Raw genomic sequence first — 20073 nt, 5'->3', positions numbered from 1 at the left:
CCAGCCAGTCTCACTACCAGCCAGTCTCACTACCAGCCAGTCTCACTACAAAACATTCTCACTACCAGCCAGTCTCACTACCAGCCAGTCTCACTACCAACCAGTCTCACTACCAACCAGTCTCACTACCAACCAGTCTCACTACCAACCAGTCTCACTACCAACCAGTCTCACTACCAACCAGTCTCTCTACCAACCAGTCTCACTACCTACATTTCTCACTACCAACCAGTCTCCCTACCAAACATTATTACTACCAACCAGTCTCACTACCAGCCAGTCTCACTATCAACCAGTCTCACTAATAACCAGTCTCACTACCAACCAGTCTCGCTACCAGCCAGTCTCCCTACAAAACATTCTCACTACCACCCAGTCTCACTACCAGCCAGTCTCACTACCAGCCAGTCTCGCTACCAACCAGTCTCACTACCAGCCAGTCTCACTACCAGCCAGTCTCACTACCAGCCAGTCTCGCTACCTACATTTCTCACTACCAACCAGTCTCACTACCAGCCAGTCTCCCTACCAGCCAGTCTCCCTACCAAACATTCTTACTACCAACCAGTCTCACTACCAGCCAGTCTCACTACCAACCAATCTCACTACCAACCAATCTCACTACCAACCAGTCTCACTACCAACCAGTCTCGCTACCTACATTTCTCACTACCAACCAGTCTCACTACCAACCAGTCTCACTATCAACCAGTCTCACTACCAACCAGTCTCACTACCAACCAGTCTCACTACCAACCAGTCTCACTACCAACCATTCTCACTACCAACCATTCTCACTACCAACCATTCTCACTACCAACCAGTCTCACTACCAGCCAGTCTCCCTACAAAACATTCTCACTACCAGCCAGTCTCATTACCAGCCAGACTCACTACCAGCCAGTCTCACTACCTACATTTCTCACTACCAACCAGTCTCACTACCAACCAGTCTCATTACCAACCAGTCTCACTACCAACCAGTCTCACTACCAACCAGTCTCACTACCAACCAGTCTCACTACCAGCCAGTCTCCCTACAAAACATTCTCACTACCAGCCAGTCTCACTACCAGCCAATCTCACTACCAACCAGTCTCACTACCAACCAGTCTCACTACCAACCAGTCTCACTACCAGCCAGTCTCGCTACCTACATTTCTCACTACCAACCAGTCTCACTACCAGCCAGTCCCCCTACCAGCCAGTCTCCCTACCAAACATTCTTACTACCACCCAGTCTCACTACCAGCCAGTCTCACTATCAGCCAGTCTCCCTACTAACCAGTCTCCCTACCAACCAGTCTCCCTACCAGCCAGTCTAATTACCAGCCAGTCTCACTACCAGCCAGTCTCGCTAACTACATTTCTCACTACCAACCAGTCTCACTACCAGCCATTCTCCCTACCAGCCAGTCTCCCTACCAAACATTCTTACTACCAGCCAGTCTCACTACCAGCCAGTCTCGCTACCTACATTTCTCACTACCAACCATTCTCACTACCAACCATTCTCACTACCAACCATTCTCACTACCAACCAGTCTCACTACCAACCAGTCTCACTACCAACCAGTCTCACTACCAGCCAGTCTCACTACCAACCAGTCTCACTACCAACCAGTCTCCCTACCAACCAGTCTCCCTACCAACCAGTCTCCCTACCAACCAGTCTCCCTACCAGCCAGTCTCATTACCAGCCAGTCTCACTACCAGCCAATCTCACTACCAGCCAGTCTCCCTACAAGCCAGTCTCCCTACAAAACACTCTCACTACCAGCCAGTCTCACTACCAGCCAGTCTCACTACCAGCCAGTCTCACTACCAGCCAGTCTCACTACAAACCAGTCTCGCTACCTACATTTCTCACTACCAACCAGTCTTCCTACCAGTGAGTCTCCCTACCAAACATTCTTACTACCAACCAGTCTCACTACCAGCCAGTCTCACTACCAACCAGTCTCACTACCAACCAGTCTCACTACCAACCAGTCTCACTACCAACCAGTCTCACTACCAACCAGTCTCCCTACCAACCACTCTCACTACCAGCCAGTCTCACTACCAACCAGTCTCACTACCAGCCAGTCTCACTACCAGCCAGTCTCACTACCAGCCAGTCTCGCTACCTACATTTCTCACTACCAATCAGTCTCACTACCAGCCAGTCTCCCTACCAAACATTCTTACTACCAACCAGTCTCACTACCAGTCATTCTCACTACCAACCAGTCTCACTACCAACCAGTCTCGCTACCAACCAGTCTCGCTACCAACCAGTCTCCCTACTAACCAGTCTCCCTGCCAGCCAGTCTCATTACCAGCCAGTCTCATTACCAGCCAGTCTCACTACCAGCCAATCTCACTACCAGCCAGTCTCCCTACAAGCCAGTCTCACTACCAACCAGTCTCACTACCAACCAGTCTCCCTACCAGCCAGTCTCACTACCAACCAGTCTCACTTCCAATCAGTCTCACTACCAACCAGTCTCACTACCAACCACTCACTACCAACCAGTCTCCCTACCAACCAGTCTCCCTACCAACCAGTCTCCCTACCAACGAGTCTCCCTACCAACGAGTCTCCCTACCAACCAGTCTCACTACCAGCCAGTCTCACTACCAGCCAGTCTCACTACCAACCAGTCTCACTACCAGCCAGTCTCCCTACCAACCAGTCTCCCTACCAAACATTCTTACTACCAACCAGTCTCACTACCAGCCAGTCTCACTACCAGCCAGTCTCGCTACCTACATTTCTCACTACCAACCATTCTCACTACCAACCAGTCTCACTACCAACCAGTCTCACTACCAACCAGTCTCACTACCAACCAGTCTCACTACCAACCAGTCTCCCTACCAACCAGTCTCCCTACCAACCAGTCTCCCTACCAACCAGTCTCCCTACCAGCCAGTCTCATTACCAGCCAGTCTCACTACCAGCCAGTCTCACTATCAGCCAGTCTCACTATCAGCCAGTGTCACTACCAGCCAGTCTCCCTACCAGCCAGTCTCACTATCAGCCAGTGTGACTACCAGCGAGTCTCCCTACCAGCCAGTCTCCCTACAAAACATTCTCACTACCAGCCAGTCTCGCTACCTACATTTCTCACTACCAACCAGTCTCCCTACCAGCCAGTCTCCCTACCAGCCAGTCTCACTACCAGCCAGTCTCACTACCAGCCAGTCTCACTACCAATCAGTCTCACTACCAACCACTCACTACCAACCAGTCTCCCTACCAACCAGTCTCCCTACCAGCCAGTCTCACTACCAGCCAGTCTCACTACCAGCCAGTCTCACTACCAGCCAGTCTCACTACAAATCAGTCTCACTACCAACCAGTCTCACTACCAACCACTCACTACCAACCAGTCTCCCTACCAACCAGTCTCCCTACCAGCCAGTCTCACTACCAGCCAGTCTCACTACCAGCCAGTCTCACTACCAGCCAGTCTCACTACCAATCAGTCTCACTACCAGCCAGTCTCACTACCAGCCAGTCTCACTACCAATCAGTCTCACTACCAACCAGTCTCACTACCAACCAGTCTCCCTACCAACCAGTCTCCCTACCAGCCAGTCTTCCCCCCCCCTACCAGGGGGGGGAAGAACACAAAGGTATTCATAAGAACATAAAGGAAGAACACTGCAGGAGGCCTACTGCCCAATGCTAGGCAAGTTCACCTCAAGGTCAAACTTACTAATAAAATTACCCTACCCATTTTCAGTGCTAATCGAAGAATAAACTTTCCTAACCTTATTAATATATATTCACTAATGTTCACTTTCAAGAATTTTCGGTTTTCGGTCCTTAAAACGGTTAAGGTCCAAGGGCCGAAACGTCCCTAATAAAAAATGTGACCAGCAGTAGCCGTGGCAGGATTGTGGACAGAGAAGTCTTACCACACTCTGTGGTGTAGCGGCACAGCGCTGAACTGCCAGTTTTAGGACCATCAAACACTAGATTCCAAGCTACTCACGCCACAGAAATTAATTCGTTCATCACGAATTGTCAGCATTCACGCATGCGCAAGCACGCACACACAAACAAGACAAATCCAGCCACATCGTAAGCCACACTTCGAGTCCACTAATATCGCGCATTAAGCAGAAACTTCAAAACTTTTCCATGTAATATTTAATCACATTAATTATACAATTTATATAAAAAGAAAATAATAATGATAACAGACCGTGTTTCCTCGTGCATGGGACGTGAGCTGTCAAAGGACAGTCGAGCTTTCTCTTCTAATAGCTCAAAAGATATGCTAATTCCAATTTTAATTAATATCAAGTGAAATGTAAATAATCAACAGGGGAATGTAATTAATTGCATCTCTTTGGGGATTCAGCGTCAGCCAATGAATATGTAGATTTACTTGACTGTTGGTGTCTCGTCTGAGTGATCTGGAAGCTACTATCTTTGATCTCTTCAGGGGGCCCTTGAAGTTGGTGAAATCCGCTTGATAAACGTACCTTAAAAACCCCCAAAAAACACAGTATCTGTAGTTTGTCCTCAAATGGCCCAACAGCTGTATATCAACACTCAGGATTTTCAACCTCAGATTTGCTGTTCCTGGGTTTTGGGAAATGATAATTTCCAAGTAAGAGAAACTCCGACTGTACGAGCGAGAAATGCGAATGAATATTTTAAGACATTTGTGGTAAAAGACACTTGTGTGTAGTTCAGGACATTTATTAAAGGAAACGTTTCGCCACGAGTGACTTCTTCAGTCATAATACAAAGATTGTATTAATATTGGCAGAATTACCGACAATATGTTAATCGAGGTTAGATTAGTTGTTAAGGAAGTAGCAGCAGTAGTAGTAGTAGTAGTAATAGTAGTGCTTTGCTGCTACTACTACTACTACTACTACCACCCTCTCGTTGCCGGCTACTCTGTATATACTAATTTCTAGTTATCTTTGTATTATGTTAAGTAAAAGGACAAAAATGCAACTAATGTGACATATTTTGGCAACGTTTCGCTCTCCTGGAGCCGTATCAAGCTCCTGGAGAGCGAAACGTTATCTCGATTAAGTTGGATTAGTCGTTAAGGAAGATGATTTACAACGACGGAAGAGTGTAAGGCTGCATCAATTGCTGTCAGTAAGACAGTCCATCAAAAATCCAGAAGTTACGCTATATACAAACTGCTGATCAACAGATATAACATATTCCGGAGGCTTTAGTAAAATGATATTGACAAGCCCAACCCATCTCACCACAACTGTACTACCACTATTACTGCTACTATTGCTAATACTACTGCTACTATTACTACTAATACTTCTGCTGCTGCTGCTACGACTACTGCTACTACTCTGAAAATCAGATTCAGTTGAGAAAAGGTCAGAAATAATTTTCCTTAAATTCTTATTCTTAGGTATCACAATGTTCTTGGTTTAAATTGGGTCGATATATAAATCTTAGCTAGTAATCTTTGCAGTAAACGTAGATTAATATCAATAGTAGCAGCAATGATGGAGGCGACGGCAGCCAAAATGCCTAACACAGAAAGTCTGGAAAGCGTTAATCAAGTAGCGAGATCTTTTCTTCATCAAATCTTGACCAGAGCCTAAATAAGACATATTTAGATTTTAAGTTCGAATGAAACTGGTAATACACTTTTTCCCAAGGATTATTATATATATATATATATATATATATATATATATATATATATATATATATATATATATATATATATATATATATATATATATATATACACTATTAGTATATAATTATATATATATATATATATATATATATATATATATATATATATATATATATATATATATATATATATATATATATATATATATATTATGTCGTGACGAATAGGTAAAACTTGCTATTCTGGCTTAAATAGCAACGCTCTTCTTGCCATATAAGGCAAATGAAAATTTGTGTATGCGGTAATTTCGCAAAAATAATTCTGAAACTAACGGAAAAAATATATCTCATTGTGTTTATTAAATTATTGTAAACTTTTCTAAAATATATTTAGTTGGATTAGGCTAAATTAAATTGCGCTTGTAATAACAAGGTTAGGTAAGTTTTCTAAGGTTCTTCTGGAACAAAATATTAATTTTTACAGTAACATTAATGAAAAAAATATATCTTTAAACGTACAAGAGAAAATTTTAGAAAGGACTTTTAAATGAGTTCTTACAAACTGACCAGTTTTACCTATTCGGCACATATCACCTCTGTCTTCAACTGAAGAAACGTACTGAGGAGAAACGTTCCAACAATCAAGATACGCAACTGCTGCAGACGTGTCAGCAGTAAGTCAAGATACGCTCCTATATCATGGGTAGAAATATACTCCATACAATAAAATGAACGTGGATTTTCCCCAAAAAACTAACACAATACATTTATAAACACGTTATAAATAGTGCAACAATATTTACAGCCACAGTGGAAGCTATAAGAGTGAATTTAATGCTGTGTGGAACAGTGGCAGCCACATCTAACTACATAAATGATGCGAGTCTGATTTTCACGTTCACGCACCACACTTGGTTTCTAAATATTAATGCATATTTATTAATAACTTTCCCCACTCCTCTAGTATTAGTACTGAAGAGACAACAGTGATATATTATTATTAATATATATATATATATATATATATATATATATATATATATATATATATATATATATATATATATATATATATATATATATGTACGTATATATCAATAACAACACCGCGACTAGCCGAGGATTCGAATCCATGTCGTTTTGGCCCTGTTTCGTGGCGAGCGAAAATCACATGATGCTTTAACCCACAGAATCACACAATCCTACAAAAGTCAAGCACCCTGCAGAGCTAGGTGTCTTATCTCGATCCGAGCATCAAGTGATTCTCGCTCACCATAAGGCAGGGTCAAAACGACAAGGGTTCGAATCCTCGGGTAGTCGCAGTGTTGTTACTGATTCAATACCACTCGTTCGTGATTACAATAATATAAAATACTGCTCGTGGAGGCTAGCACACCAAACGGGGATTAGAATGAAATTAGCTCAGTGGCACCCACATCACCGTATGTCCTCGGATCAAGGTAAAACACCTAGCTCTGCTGGGCGCTTGATTTTTGTAGGATTGTGTTGTCCAGTGGGTTAGTGCATCATCACATGATTTTCGCTCATAATGAGGCAGGGCCAAAACGACATGGGTTCGAATCTTCAGCTAGTCGCAGTGTTCTTATTTATCAATACCATACTTTCGTATGATATGGGAGTGATCATGTCGGAGGATCTCACCTTCAAGGACCATAACATTGTATCAATCGCATCTGCTAGAAAAATGACAGGATGGATAATGAGAACCTTCAAAACTAGGGAGGCCAAGCCTATGATGACACTCTTCAGGTCACTTGTTCTATCTAGGCTGGAATATTGCTGCACACTAACAGCACCTTTCAAGGCAGGTGAAATTGCTGACCTAGAAAATGTACAGAGAACCTTCACGGCGCGCATAACGGAGATAAAACACCTCAATTACTGGGAGCGCTTGAGGTTCCTGAACCTGTATTCCCTGGAACGCAGGCGGGAGAGATACATGATTATATACACCTGGAAAATCCTAGAGGGACTAGTACCGAACTTGCACACGAAAATCACTCACTACGAAAGCAAAAGACTTGGCAGACGATGCAACATCCCCCCAATGAAAAGCAGGGGTGTCACTAGAACGTTAAGAGACCATACAATAAGTGTCAGGGGCCCGAGACTGTTCAACTGCCTCCCAGCATACATAAGGGGGATTACCAACACACCCCTGGCAGTCTTCAAGCTGGCACTGGACAAGCACCTAAAGTCGGTTCCTGACCAGCCGGGCTGTGGCTCGTACGTTGGTTTGCGTGCAGCCAGCAGCAACAGCCTGGTTGATCAGGCTCTGATCCACCAGGAGACCTGGTCACAGACCGGGCCGCGGGGGCGTTGACCCCCGGAACTCTCTCCAGGTAAACTCCAGGTATATATGAGAGAGAGAGAGATAGATAGAGAGAGAGAGAGGATAAGAGAGAGAGAGAGACGGGGAGAGAGACTGCTTCACGTAATGTTTGTTAGACATTCCTATGTCCAACGTAGGTACGAGATTAAAGCTTGTATAAACTATTGGTTATTAGTGTGTGTTGCAGTGTGGGCCGGCCTTGGACCAGGCTTTAAACTATTGTGAAAGAAAATATTACTTGATTAAGATCTTTTAAGAAACGCACTGAAGTGATATTGTACAATAATCGCAAGTAGTAGTAGTAGTAGTCTTGAAGATTTACCAGCCATCTTGTACGTTCATGATTCAGCTAAATGAACACTTATGCCATAGTGCATAACGTTTAACAGGCTTCCATTTCACTGTACATGCTAGAGAACTCTAGAATGTTCCTTGATAGTTGTCTATCAACCTACTACACACTTTATATTATCTAGTTGTGTCAGTTACAAACACTGAAGAGGCTGCTTATTGTTTATATGAAGATAATCTCGTTAACTTTTCGCTATCAACATTGATCAATGTTAAATTGTAGTAAGCCGACCTCTGAAGCAGAGATTTAATGTTAAAGGTATCAGTGTCTCCCTTTCCCCGTTGCAGTATGAGGGGTAAAACTTGCCTATTCCGTCCTATACTCCCTCTCTCATATAGGAACTATAAAAAAATGTATAGTTCCTTGATAATGTGAGAAGTCACGAAAGCGCTTGGAATTTCACAATTTTTTCAGTGGTTGTTTTGTATATTGTGATTACTGTGATCTTAATGTATACTGGAGTATACTTGGAGGATGCTCCGGTGGTCAATGCCCCTTCGGCCCGGAACATGACCAGGCTGCACCAGGCCTAGTCAGATATCTGATCAATCAGGTTATTGGTTATCGTCCTCACATCCTCGCAAGACAAACCTGAGAAGCTTTTCTGATTTCAAATATATTTAATATTCATGGACAGAGATTGCTATTCTGGAAAAAAAAAGATTCTTGTGATGCGTTTTTATGCCAAAGAATGGTAACCTCACCATACGAGGATTTCCATTAAAATACAAAAAAAAAAATTGAAAATGGTTGCCAACATCTTACAGAAATTTTCATAAAATAATTGGAGCCCCCAGAAGAATTATATTGATAATCAAAATTTTTTACAGGATTTCAAAAACTTATTTGTCGTAAAAAGGTGGAACTTTTTTAAATATATAGAAACACTCGCAGACGTGATTTTTTTTAATATATTTGTAAATTTTCATTTGGTTAGTCAGTGGCCATTCCAAAATTTTATTTTGCGTGGCGGTGATCCTTGATAGGAAGTAACATACTGAGTGTGATTGTGTGATTGTGTGTGTGTGTGTGTGTGTGTGTGTGTGTGTGTGTGTGTGTGTGTGTGTGTGTGTGTGTGTGTGTGTGTGTGTGTAACGTGGTAAACCCGTGTGGGTCACTGAGGACAAGCCAGTGTTGGTAGGTTGGTAGTCTGATGCTCGCGCAGCCCTGAAATCGGTCGCATATTCTCCCACTAATACTTTTCCGAGGGTAAATGATTCTTCTCATTTTTGCTCGCTGGACACATCATCGTTTAAGACCCACACATCAGCCTTCTTCATATTGTGATTATTTTAGACTGGAATGCTCTGCCCGAAGTGCAATGAATAATCATAGCCTTCTATTAAGCTTCAAAATCCGCCACTTGTTTTTCTTGCAATCATTTGTAACCACTGTGATCTTTTTAACAAATGAGGATTTGTATTTATCTTTATAAATGGAGCCGGTTAATGACTCTGGTGGGGTGTAGGCTTCTTCTGCCGGGCTTTGTGGAGTTGTTCAGGGTGTCCGCCTGACCTTATAGGGAACGCTTATACCCTTCATGTTCAGGGACATTTGTCTTATTTTCCTCTCAAATTGGGGAACTTTATTTCCCGAACTCCAGGGCCTAAGGTTCGGTGGTACAATTCGAGCTGTCAGTAACCCTTAAAAATCACACAACAACAAACAACTAGCAAAAAGTAACTAAAGCAAAAACTAAAACAATAAAATAGAGCAAACGCCGACAACAAACAACAACAACAAATGGAGAGCCAATGTTTATATTTCTAAAACATTCAGCCTACATAAATGTTTTCAATTTATGTGTTTATGATTTGTAGGAGCCTCGTCAGCGGGTGATCCGTTACCAGAGTTTATGGTGTGCAACAACTGTAGCTGGTGTGCAACAACTGCAACTGATGGTGTGTAAATATTCGTACGTCTCCCCTGCAACTTACCAAGGTGTTGCACATATATTTATCAATTTATTGGCATCGTGTACCTATTACGTAATTTTGACTGAGCGAATAATTTTAACGAATATACTTTCTGGAACGTAAGAGAGATATACTTGATAATGTACACATGGAAGATACAGGAAGGTGAGGTCCTCAATCAACACACTGCCATAGCAACTTACTGAAATAAGAGATATGGAAGACAGAGTAAATTCCAGTGAAAGGCGCGATTAGAGAACACTGTCATCAGCAGTGGTTTCAAGTCTCCCTAAACAGTGATTCTCAAAGACTCACGAAATCGTAACGACACGATTGCAAACAAACCATACCACGGGCGGGATTTGAACCCGTGGTCAGTCTCAAAACTCCAGACCGTCGCGTTAGCCACTGGGCCAGTGGCTAACGCAATGGGTTCAAATCCCGCCCGTGGTATGGAGTGATTCTCAACTAGGGGTAAATTTACCCCCTTGGGGTAAAACATTACATGGCAAGGGGTAAATATTTGATGTACGTGATAACTGAATAATAATTCAATTTTTTTCCTGACCTTGTTTTTCTATCCCTTTATGATCGCGATAAATTTTTTGTATGGAAGAAAGGGGGTAAATGGAGAATTACATCAAACAGATGGAGTTAATGATGGAGGAATAGCTGAGAATCCCTGCCCTAAGAGCCTGCTATCAGCATTTGTATACAAGAAATTTTGCAAAAACAAAGGTAGAAAAGCTTTCAAGGGAAACTAGATTTCTACTTGTTGAACGTTTAAGATCAGCCATGTTGTGATGGTTATGAAGGCAAACGAGCTGCTAACAGCAGCAACCTGGTTGACCAAGCAATGTTAATGCCGAACTTTGAGGAAAAACTCTGGAAACCAGTCACAGGTACGTCACAGGGATATTATGATCAACATCACTATCACCATCATCATTATTACATAACCATCACTATCATTATTATTATTACTACTACTACTACATAATGATTGCTACCAACATTATTACTACTATATAATGATCACCCTTTTACTCCTACCATCATCATCAATATCTCCAGCGCCATCATCATCAATGCTGAGAGTCAATTCCCGTGATCCTCTTAAAGTTGATGGAACACATCGTTGCTTCCCACAGCGTCACACACGTCTGTACAATTACTGAATACTTTTTCCTGGTGGGTTGGAGTGAGGGTTGTTCTCACCACTGACTGAAATCAGTTCAAGTTTAATATCCTTGATTTTTTTTGCCCCTTGATAACCAATGAAACGCAAAATTACATTTAATTCTGAATGTTAATTGCGTCCTCTGTCCTTCGTTCAATCTATTATGTGTTTTTTTTTATTTTTATACCCCTTTGTCTAGGTTTATCTTTGCTGGTGTGTGTGTGTGTGTACTCACCTAATTGTACTCACCTAATTGTGGTTGCAGGGGTCGAGACTCAGCTCCTGGCCCCGCCTCTTCACTGATCGCTACTGGATCCCCTCTCTCTCTGCTTCCTGAGCTTTGTCATACCTCTTCTTAAAACTATGTATGGTTCCTGCCTCTGGTGGCCTGGTGGTTAACGCTCTCGCTTCACACGATGAGGGCCTGGGTTCGATTCCCAGCCAGAGTAGAAACATTGGACGTGTTTCTTTCCACCTGTTGTCTATGTTCCCCATCAGTAAAATGGGTACCTGGGTGTTAGTCGACTGGTGTGGGTCGCATCCTGGGACACTGACCTAAGGAGGCCTGGTCACAGACCGGGCCGCGGGGGCGTTGACCCCCGGAACTCTCTCCAGATAAACTCCAGATAAACTACTTCACTTGCTAGGCTATTCCACTTGCTGACAACTCTATGACTGAAGAAATACTTCCTAACGTCCCTGTGACTCGTCTGAGTCTTTAGGTTCCAGTTGTGACCCCTTGTCCCTGTGTCCCCTCTCTGGAACATCCTATCTCTGTCCACCTTGTCTATTCCCCGCAGTATCTTGTATATCGTTATCATGTCTCCCCTGACCCTTCTGTCCTCCAGTGTCGTCAGTCCGATTTCCCTTAACCTTTCCTCGTACGACATTCCCTTGAGCTCTGGGACTAGCCTTGTTGCAAACCTTTGTACTTTCTCTAACTTCTTGACGTGCTTGACCAGGTGTGGGTTCCAGACTGGTGCTGCATACTCCAGTATGGGCCTAACATACACAGTGTACAGTGTCTTGAACGATTCCTTATTAAGGTATCGGAACGCTATTCTCAGGTTTGCCAGGCGCCCGTATGCTGCAGCGGTTATTTGGTTGATGTGTGCCTCCGGTGATGTGCTCGGTGTTATGGTCACCCCAAGGTCTTTCTCCCTGAGTGAGGTCTGTAGTCTTTGTCCACCTAGCCTATACTCTGTCTGCGGTCTTCTTTGCCCCTCCCCAATCTTCATGACTTTGCATTTGGCTGGATTGAATTCGAGAAGCCAGTTGCTGGACCACATGTCCAGCCTGTCCAGGTCTCTTTGCAGTCCTGCCTCATCCTCGTCCGATTTAATTCTTCTCATCAACTTCACGTCATCTGCGAACAGGGACACTTCAGAGTCTATTCCTTCCATCATGTTCACATATATCAGAAATAGCACTGGTCCTAGAACTGACCCCTGTGGGACCCCGCTCGTAACAGGCGCCCACTGTGATACCTCTTCACGTACCATGACTCGTTGCTGCCTCCCTGTCAGGTATTCCCTTATCCATTACAGTGCCCTCCCTTTTACGTGCGCCTGATCCTCCAGCTTCTGCACTAATCTCTTGTGGGGAACTGTGTCAAAGGCCTTCCTGCAGTCTAGGAAAACGCAATCTACCCACCCCTCTCTCTCTCGTGTCTTACTTCAGTTACCTTGTCATAAAACTCCAGGAGGTTTGTGATACAAGATTTGCCTTCCATGAACCCATGCTGGTTTTCATTTATAATCTTGTTCCTTTCCAGGTGTTCGACCACTCTCCTCCTGATAATCTTCTCCATGACTTTGCACACAATACATGTCAGAGACACAGGTCTGTAGTTTAGTGCCTCGTTTCTGTTTCCTTTCTTAAATATGGGGACTACATTAGCTGTCTTCCATTTCTCAGGTAGTTGCCCAGTTTCAAGGGATGTGTTGAAGATTGTGGTTAGAGGCACGCACAGCATCTCTGCTCCTTCTCTAAGGACCCATGGGGAGATGTTGTCCGGTCCCATCGCCTTTGAGGTGTCAAGGTCACTTAAGAGCTTCTTCACCTCCTCCTCAGTTGTTCGTATGTCATCCAACACTTGTTGGTATATTCCCTCTTGATGTTCCCTTCTGTGCTGTCTTCCCACAGCCCTTCCTGTCTCTACTGTAAAAACTTCCTTAAATCTCCTGTTCAGCTCCTCACATACCTCCTGATCATTTCTTGTGAGTTCTCCACCTTCTGTCCTTAATCTGATCACCTGGTCTTTGACTGTTGTCTTCCTCCTGATGTGGCTATACAACAGTTTCGGGTCAGTCTTGATTCTCGATGCTATGTCATTTTCTATGTCATTTTGTGTGTGTGTGTGTGTGTGTGTGTGTGTGTGTGTGTGTGTGTGTGTGTGTGTGTGTGTGTGTGTGTGTGTGTGTGTGTGTGTGTGTGTGTGTGTGTGTGTGTGTACTCACCTAATTGTGGTTGCAGGGGTCGAGACTCAACTCCTGGCCCCGCCTGTTCACTGAACGCTACTAAGTCCTCTACCTGCTCCCTGAGCTTTATCATACCTCATCTTAAAGCTATGTGTGGTTCCTGCCTCCACTACATCACTCGCCAGACTGTTCCACTTCCTGACCACTCTATGACTGAAGAAATACTTCCTAATATCCCTGTGATTCATCTGAGTCTTCAACTTCCAAGAGTGACCCCTCGTATCTGTGTCCCATCTCTGGAACATCTCTCTGTCCACCTTGTCAACTACACGCAGTATTTTGTATGCCGTTAACCACGTCTCCCCTAATCCTCCTGTTCTCCAGTGTCGTCAGTGTGTGTGTGTGTGTGTGTGTGTGTGTGTTTGTGTGTGTGTGTGTGTGTGTGTGTGTGTGTGTGTGTGTGTGTGTGTGTAGAACGAAACGTTGTCACAATCTCTACAGAGCGAAACGTTGTCACTATGAATCTCTACATAAAACGAAACGTTGTAGCCAAGTTTGCTCTCCACCTGTCTTTTTCTTCCTTAATTCGTAAATTCCCCAGCTACAGGGAAAAAAATCGTAGAATTATGTAGGGATTAGCAAATCAAATTTCTTACAACACTTAAATGAAGATAGTGTAGCCGAAATAAGGAGCATATTTAAAAGTGCAATTCAATCAATCATAACCCGTGTGGGTTATTCAGTACAAGGAGAGCTGGAGGTTCGCTCCTCCGTCTGCCTAATCACAAGGAAGACACTAGACAGATGAAAAAAATATACAAAACTCGTGCATAAATGTACATGTGTACACATGAAATACAGCAAAGTACAGTCAGGTACTGTTACGTACAGTCAGGTACTGAAATTCTTTTAGAGACAATAAGGGAGGATATCCGAGTATCCCTTAGGATCCTTCTCGCTAAATTCTTTTAGAGACAATAAGAGAAGGATAATCCGAGTATCCCTTAGGATCCTTCTCGCTAAATTCTTTTAGAGACAATAAGAGAAGGATAATCCGAGTATCCCTTAGGATCCTTCTCACTAAATACTTTCATAAAGATACAAGAAAAGAAGGATAACTCTTGAAGACACCGAAGAGAGGTGGTACTAACGTAGCAGTCATCACAAATCGCTCATAATATTACCAGACTGAGACACGGAACTAAATCGCAGCACCAAAGGCTCTCACTGAAACATCTGTACTCATAAAGCAGCAAGCTAAAAATACAGGAGTCGGAAAATGCTTCAAACCGCACTGAATCGTCGATATATGCAATAACATTTCAGCATATTATTCTATATTTTCTAACATTTTTAGATATTTTTTTAAAAATCATATGAAAATCCATAAAAATATATGTATTAAAAATGACATTTCATTTTTTAGGTAAAATATAAATAACCGTCAATGAGTGAACGGAAGAATGGACTTGGACTCGTACCGTGGACCAGCACGTACCGTGGACCAGCACGTACCGTGGACCAGCACATACCGTGGTCCAGCACATACCGTGGTCCAGCAATGTACCAATGAGCTACGAGGTTTTCAATATGTAGGCTACAGAGACAGCACTCATGTGACATGTTTATATCCAATACGTTTTATTGACAAATCATTAAAAACGGATAAAACTACGTTTAACAGCACTATTAACGACAAAGAACCCTGTCTTCCACCATCCTTTCCTCTACCCTCCATCACTCAGCTTTCCTTCTTTCGTTTACCCCTCTCCCTAGCCGCCCTCCCTCCCTTCCCTAACCTCTTCTCTCTTCTTCCCCCCTCTCTCTCTCCCTCCTTTTCCTCCTCCACTTCCCAGTTTCTTCTCCCCCCCGGCCCCCCCACCTCTGACTTTCCCCAGTGGGACACACAAGTAAACTCTTACCGCTATCCGCTCACAAAAGTCGCCTGACCCTCTCTTTACTCCCTCCAACTCATATTTCTTCGTCCCAACTCGAAAACTCTTTTGATTTCATTCCGCCTCTGAGGTCTCACAACTGGCGGCTGGCGGCTAGACGAGGCTCGAATATTGAGACGCTGCTGCTGCTGCTGCTGCTGCTGCTGCTGCTGCTGCTGCTGCTGCTGCTGTTGCTGTTACTGCTGCTGCTGCTGTTACTGCTGCTGCTGCTGTTACTGCTGCTGCTGCTGCTGTTACTGCTGCTGCTGCTGTTACTGCTGCTGCTGCTGTTACTGCTGCTGCTGCTGCTGCTGTTACTGCTGCTGCTGTTACTGCTGCTGCTGCTACTGCTGCTGCTGCTGCTGCTGTTACTGCTGCTGCTGTTACTGCTGCTGCTGTTTCATGATCTTCACAACTTTGTGTGGAATAACTTTTTTCTTCCTCATAACTTACGTTCGCTTTCTCTTATTTTATATTTAAATATTTCGTTTCTTACTCTTACTCTCCTTTAGTCTCTCTCTCTCTCTCTTCTCTTCAAGTTTTTTTTTTAGTGACTAATAAAAGTTGGTTAGAACATCTTCATGCATATAACAGAAGCATTATGAAAAAACTTGAAACGCAGAAAATATTATTTAACCTGCTTAACCTACCCTAACCAAACTTAACCTAACTTAACCTAACTTAGCCTAACTTAACTAACCTAATCTAACTTAACCTAACTTAAGCTAGCCTAACTTAAGCTAACCTAACTTAACCTAACCTAACTTAACCTAACCTAACTTAACCTAACCTAACTTAACCTAACCTAACTTAAACTAACCTAACTTAAGCTAACCTAACTTAAGCTAACCTAACTTAACCTAACCTAACTTAACCTAACCTAACTTAACCTAACCTAACTTAACCTAACCTAACTTAACCTAACTTAAGCTAACCTAACTTAAGCTAACCTAACTTAAGCTAACCTAACTTAAGCTAACCTAACTTAAGCTAACCTAACTTAAGCTAACCTAACTTAAGCTAACCTAACTTAAGCTAACCTAACTTAAGCTAACCTAACCTAAGCTAACCTAACCTAAGCTAACCTAACCTAACCTAACTTAACCCAACCTAAGCTAACCTAACTTAACCCAACCTAAGCTAACCTAACTTAACCCAACCTAAGCTAACCTAACTTAACCCAACCTAAGCTAACCTAACCTAACTTAACCTAACCCAACTTAACTTAACATAAGTTAACCTAATGTAAATTAACCTAACAAAAAAAATCTATTAAAGTCTTATAAAATTCTATCTCTAGCACTGAACATCACGTACATAGGAGTTACCACTGAGAAGTCTAGAAACTATTTTAATTATGTACGAAAAAGATCATACTTGATAGCATGCTGCACGTAACATAATTACCAGTTAAAACTGCCTAAGTTAAATAGGTCCCCAAACAACACACGAAATAGGATCACAGACTAGACAGTATGCAACACCGACATACTAATGATCAAGACGTGTGCAACAATTGGGTATCAACACCTGGGTATCTTTATTGCTAGTATTGGCAATAAAAATACCCAAGTGTTGTACACTTGTCTTTATCAGGAAATAAGAGTTTCTTAAATCGCTATCATAAAAATAAAACAGTGATGGTTTTATTTAAGACAGCAAGTTGAAGGTTTACTGAAACCTGCCAAGAGGGAAGTGATAACCCGTTAATTGGTTAACTCTGGCCTTTGGCTTACCGGAGGAAGGCTTTGGACGACATTTAATTAAATGTAATTATTACATAACGTATCTTAAGATAATGATGTCAAAACAATGTTATATTACCATGATAACATTACCAAGTAATGTACGTTGATATACCATCGCTAGGTAGCGGATGTTGACATGATAGTATCGCTACGTATCATGTTGACATGATAGAATCGCCACGTAGCGGATGTTGACATAATAGCATCACTACGTAGCGGATGTAGACATGACAGCATCGCTACGTAGCGGATGTTGACATGATAGTATCACTACATATTGTATATTAACATGAAACCATAACTACAGTATATGTTAACATGATACCATTACTACGTAGTGTATGCTAACATGACAGCGTTACCAGCTCTCAAATCACATCGCTGCATTAGTAAACAAACAGATATACATACCGGACTCAAGTCCACTTAGCAGGACTCGAGTCCTGGAGGTGGGAAGTACAGTGCCTGCATCCTGGAGGGGTGGAGACATGTTGCAGTTTCTGAACTATAGTATCGGCACACCTCTGACAAGACAGTGATGGAATGAGTGATGATTAAAGTGTTTCTTCTTTCTCGGGTCACCCTGCTTCGGTGGGAAAAGGCCGATGTGCTAAAAAAATGAAAATACCATTGATCCAAAGACAAAAGTCAACTAGTACTCTAACATCTTTACTGTTGCTTCAATATGGGTATTTTAAAATTGGGTCTTATTTGCCTACTCCCTGTCGCCGAACACCGCAGTTACAAAGCTGGACACTCTTGATCCGAGGATCTGAACGACCCGTTCACTTCCTGAATTATCTCTCATCTCCCATTCCCCAAGCACGCGGTTTCCCTCACTGGTTTAGCGCTTCTCCAGGAACATAATACTGGGGCGAGGCGCTCATTACTGATTTATGAAGGCTAATTTCTGAAATTATAATGATCGTGCAGGAATATTAGCCATGATGACCATCTTAAGATGGTACAGTGGAACATTACAGCCATGGTTGACAGTGGAACATTACAGCCATGGTTGACAGTGGAACATTACAGCCATGGTTGACAGTGGAACATTACAGCCATGGTTGACAGTGGAACATTACAGCCATGGTTGACAGTGGAACATTACAGCCATGGTTGACAGTGGAACATTACAGCCATGGTTGACAGTGGAACATTACAGCCATGGTTGACAGTGGAACATTACAGCCATGGTTGACAGTGGAACATTACAGCCATGGTTGACAGTGGAACATTACAGCCATGGTTGACAGTGGAACATTACAGCCATGGTTGACAGTGGAACATTACAGCCATGGTTGACAGTGGAACATTACAGCCATGGTTGACAGTGGAACATTACAGCCATGGTTGACAGTGGAACATTACAGCCATGGTTGACAGTGGAACATTACAGCCATGGTTGACAGTGGAACATTACAGCCATGGTTGACAGTGGAACATTACAGCCATGGTTGACAGTGGAACATTACAGCCATGGTTGACAGTGGAACATTACAGCCATGGTTGACAGTGGAACATTACAGCCATGGTTGACAGTGGAACATTACAGCCATGGTTGACAGTGGAACATTACAGCCATGGTTGACAGTGGAACATTACAGCCATGGTTGACAGTGGAACATTACAGCCATGGTTGACAGTGGAACATTACAGCCATGGTTGACAGTGGAACATTACAGCCATGGTTGACAGTGGAACATTACAGCCATGGTTGACAGTGGAACATTACAGCCATGGTTGACAGTGGAACATTACAGCCATGGTTGACAGTGGAACATTACAGCCATGGTTGACAGTGGAACATTACAGCCATGGTTGACAGTGGAACATTACAGCCATGGTTGACAGTGGAACATTACAGCCATGGTTGACAGTGGAACATTACAGCCATGGAAAAGATTTAGGAATCATCACGGGGAAAATAGCAAAGATAAAAATTAAACGCACTACTTGTTTCTCAGGAGCCGTCATCCCTGGGGTTAATAATTCTAAAGAATTGTTTTCATCTACCAAAATATGATTACTGTTTTGTCTTTTATTTTGTGAATCGTAGGGAAAGAAGAAAGAAGACAGGATGGATCACTCGTTCTGTGATGAGTGTTACCATGCACACACACACACACACACACACACTGTAAATACTATAAATTTTAGTGGTGGTAATATAAGGGAGATCAAGAACCTAACCTTGGTATTTTTCTTCGCCTTTATCACTCTAACAGCTTCTTTACCGGTGACTTGTCTTACTGCTGGGTACTGCAGACCTTCTTTGTAATTGTACTTGTGATACCTAGTCAGTGTAGTCTGGTGACCAGGTCAGTGTAGTCTGGCGGCCAGGTCAGTGTACTCTGGTGACCATGTCAAGTGTAGTCTGGTGACCATGTCAAGTGTAGTCTGGTGACCATGTCAAGTGTAGTCTGGTGACCATGTCAAGAGTAGTCTGGTGACCAGGTCAAGTGTAGTCTGGTGGCCATGTCAAGTGTAGTCTGGTGACCATGTCAAGTGTAGTCTGGTGACCATGTCAAGAGTAGTCTG

The sequence above is a fragment of the Cherax quadricarinatus genome, chromosome 87, assembly GCF_038502225.1.
Source record: "Cherax quadricarinatus isolate ZL_2023a chromosome 87, ASM3850222v1, whole genome shotgun sequence".
Lineage (NCBI taxonomy): Eukaryota > Metazoa > Arthropoda > Malacostraca > Decapoda > Parastacidae > Cherax > Cherax quadricarinatus.
This window is presented reverse-complemented; position numbering follows the sequence as displayed.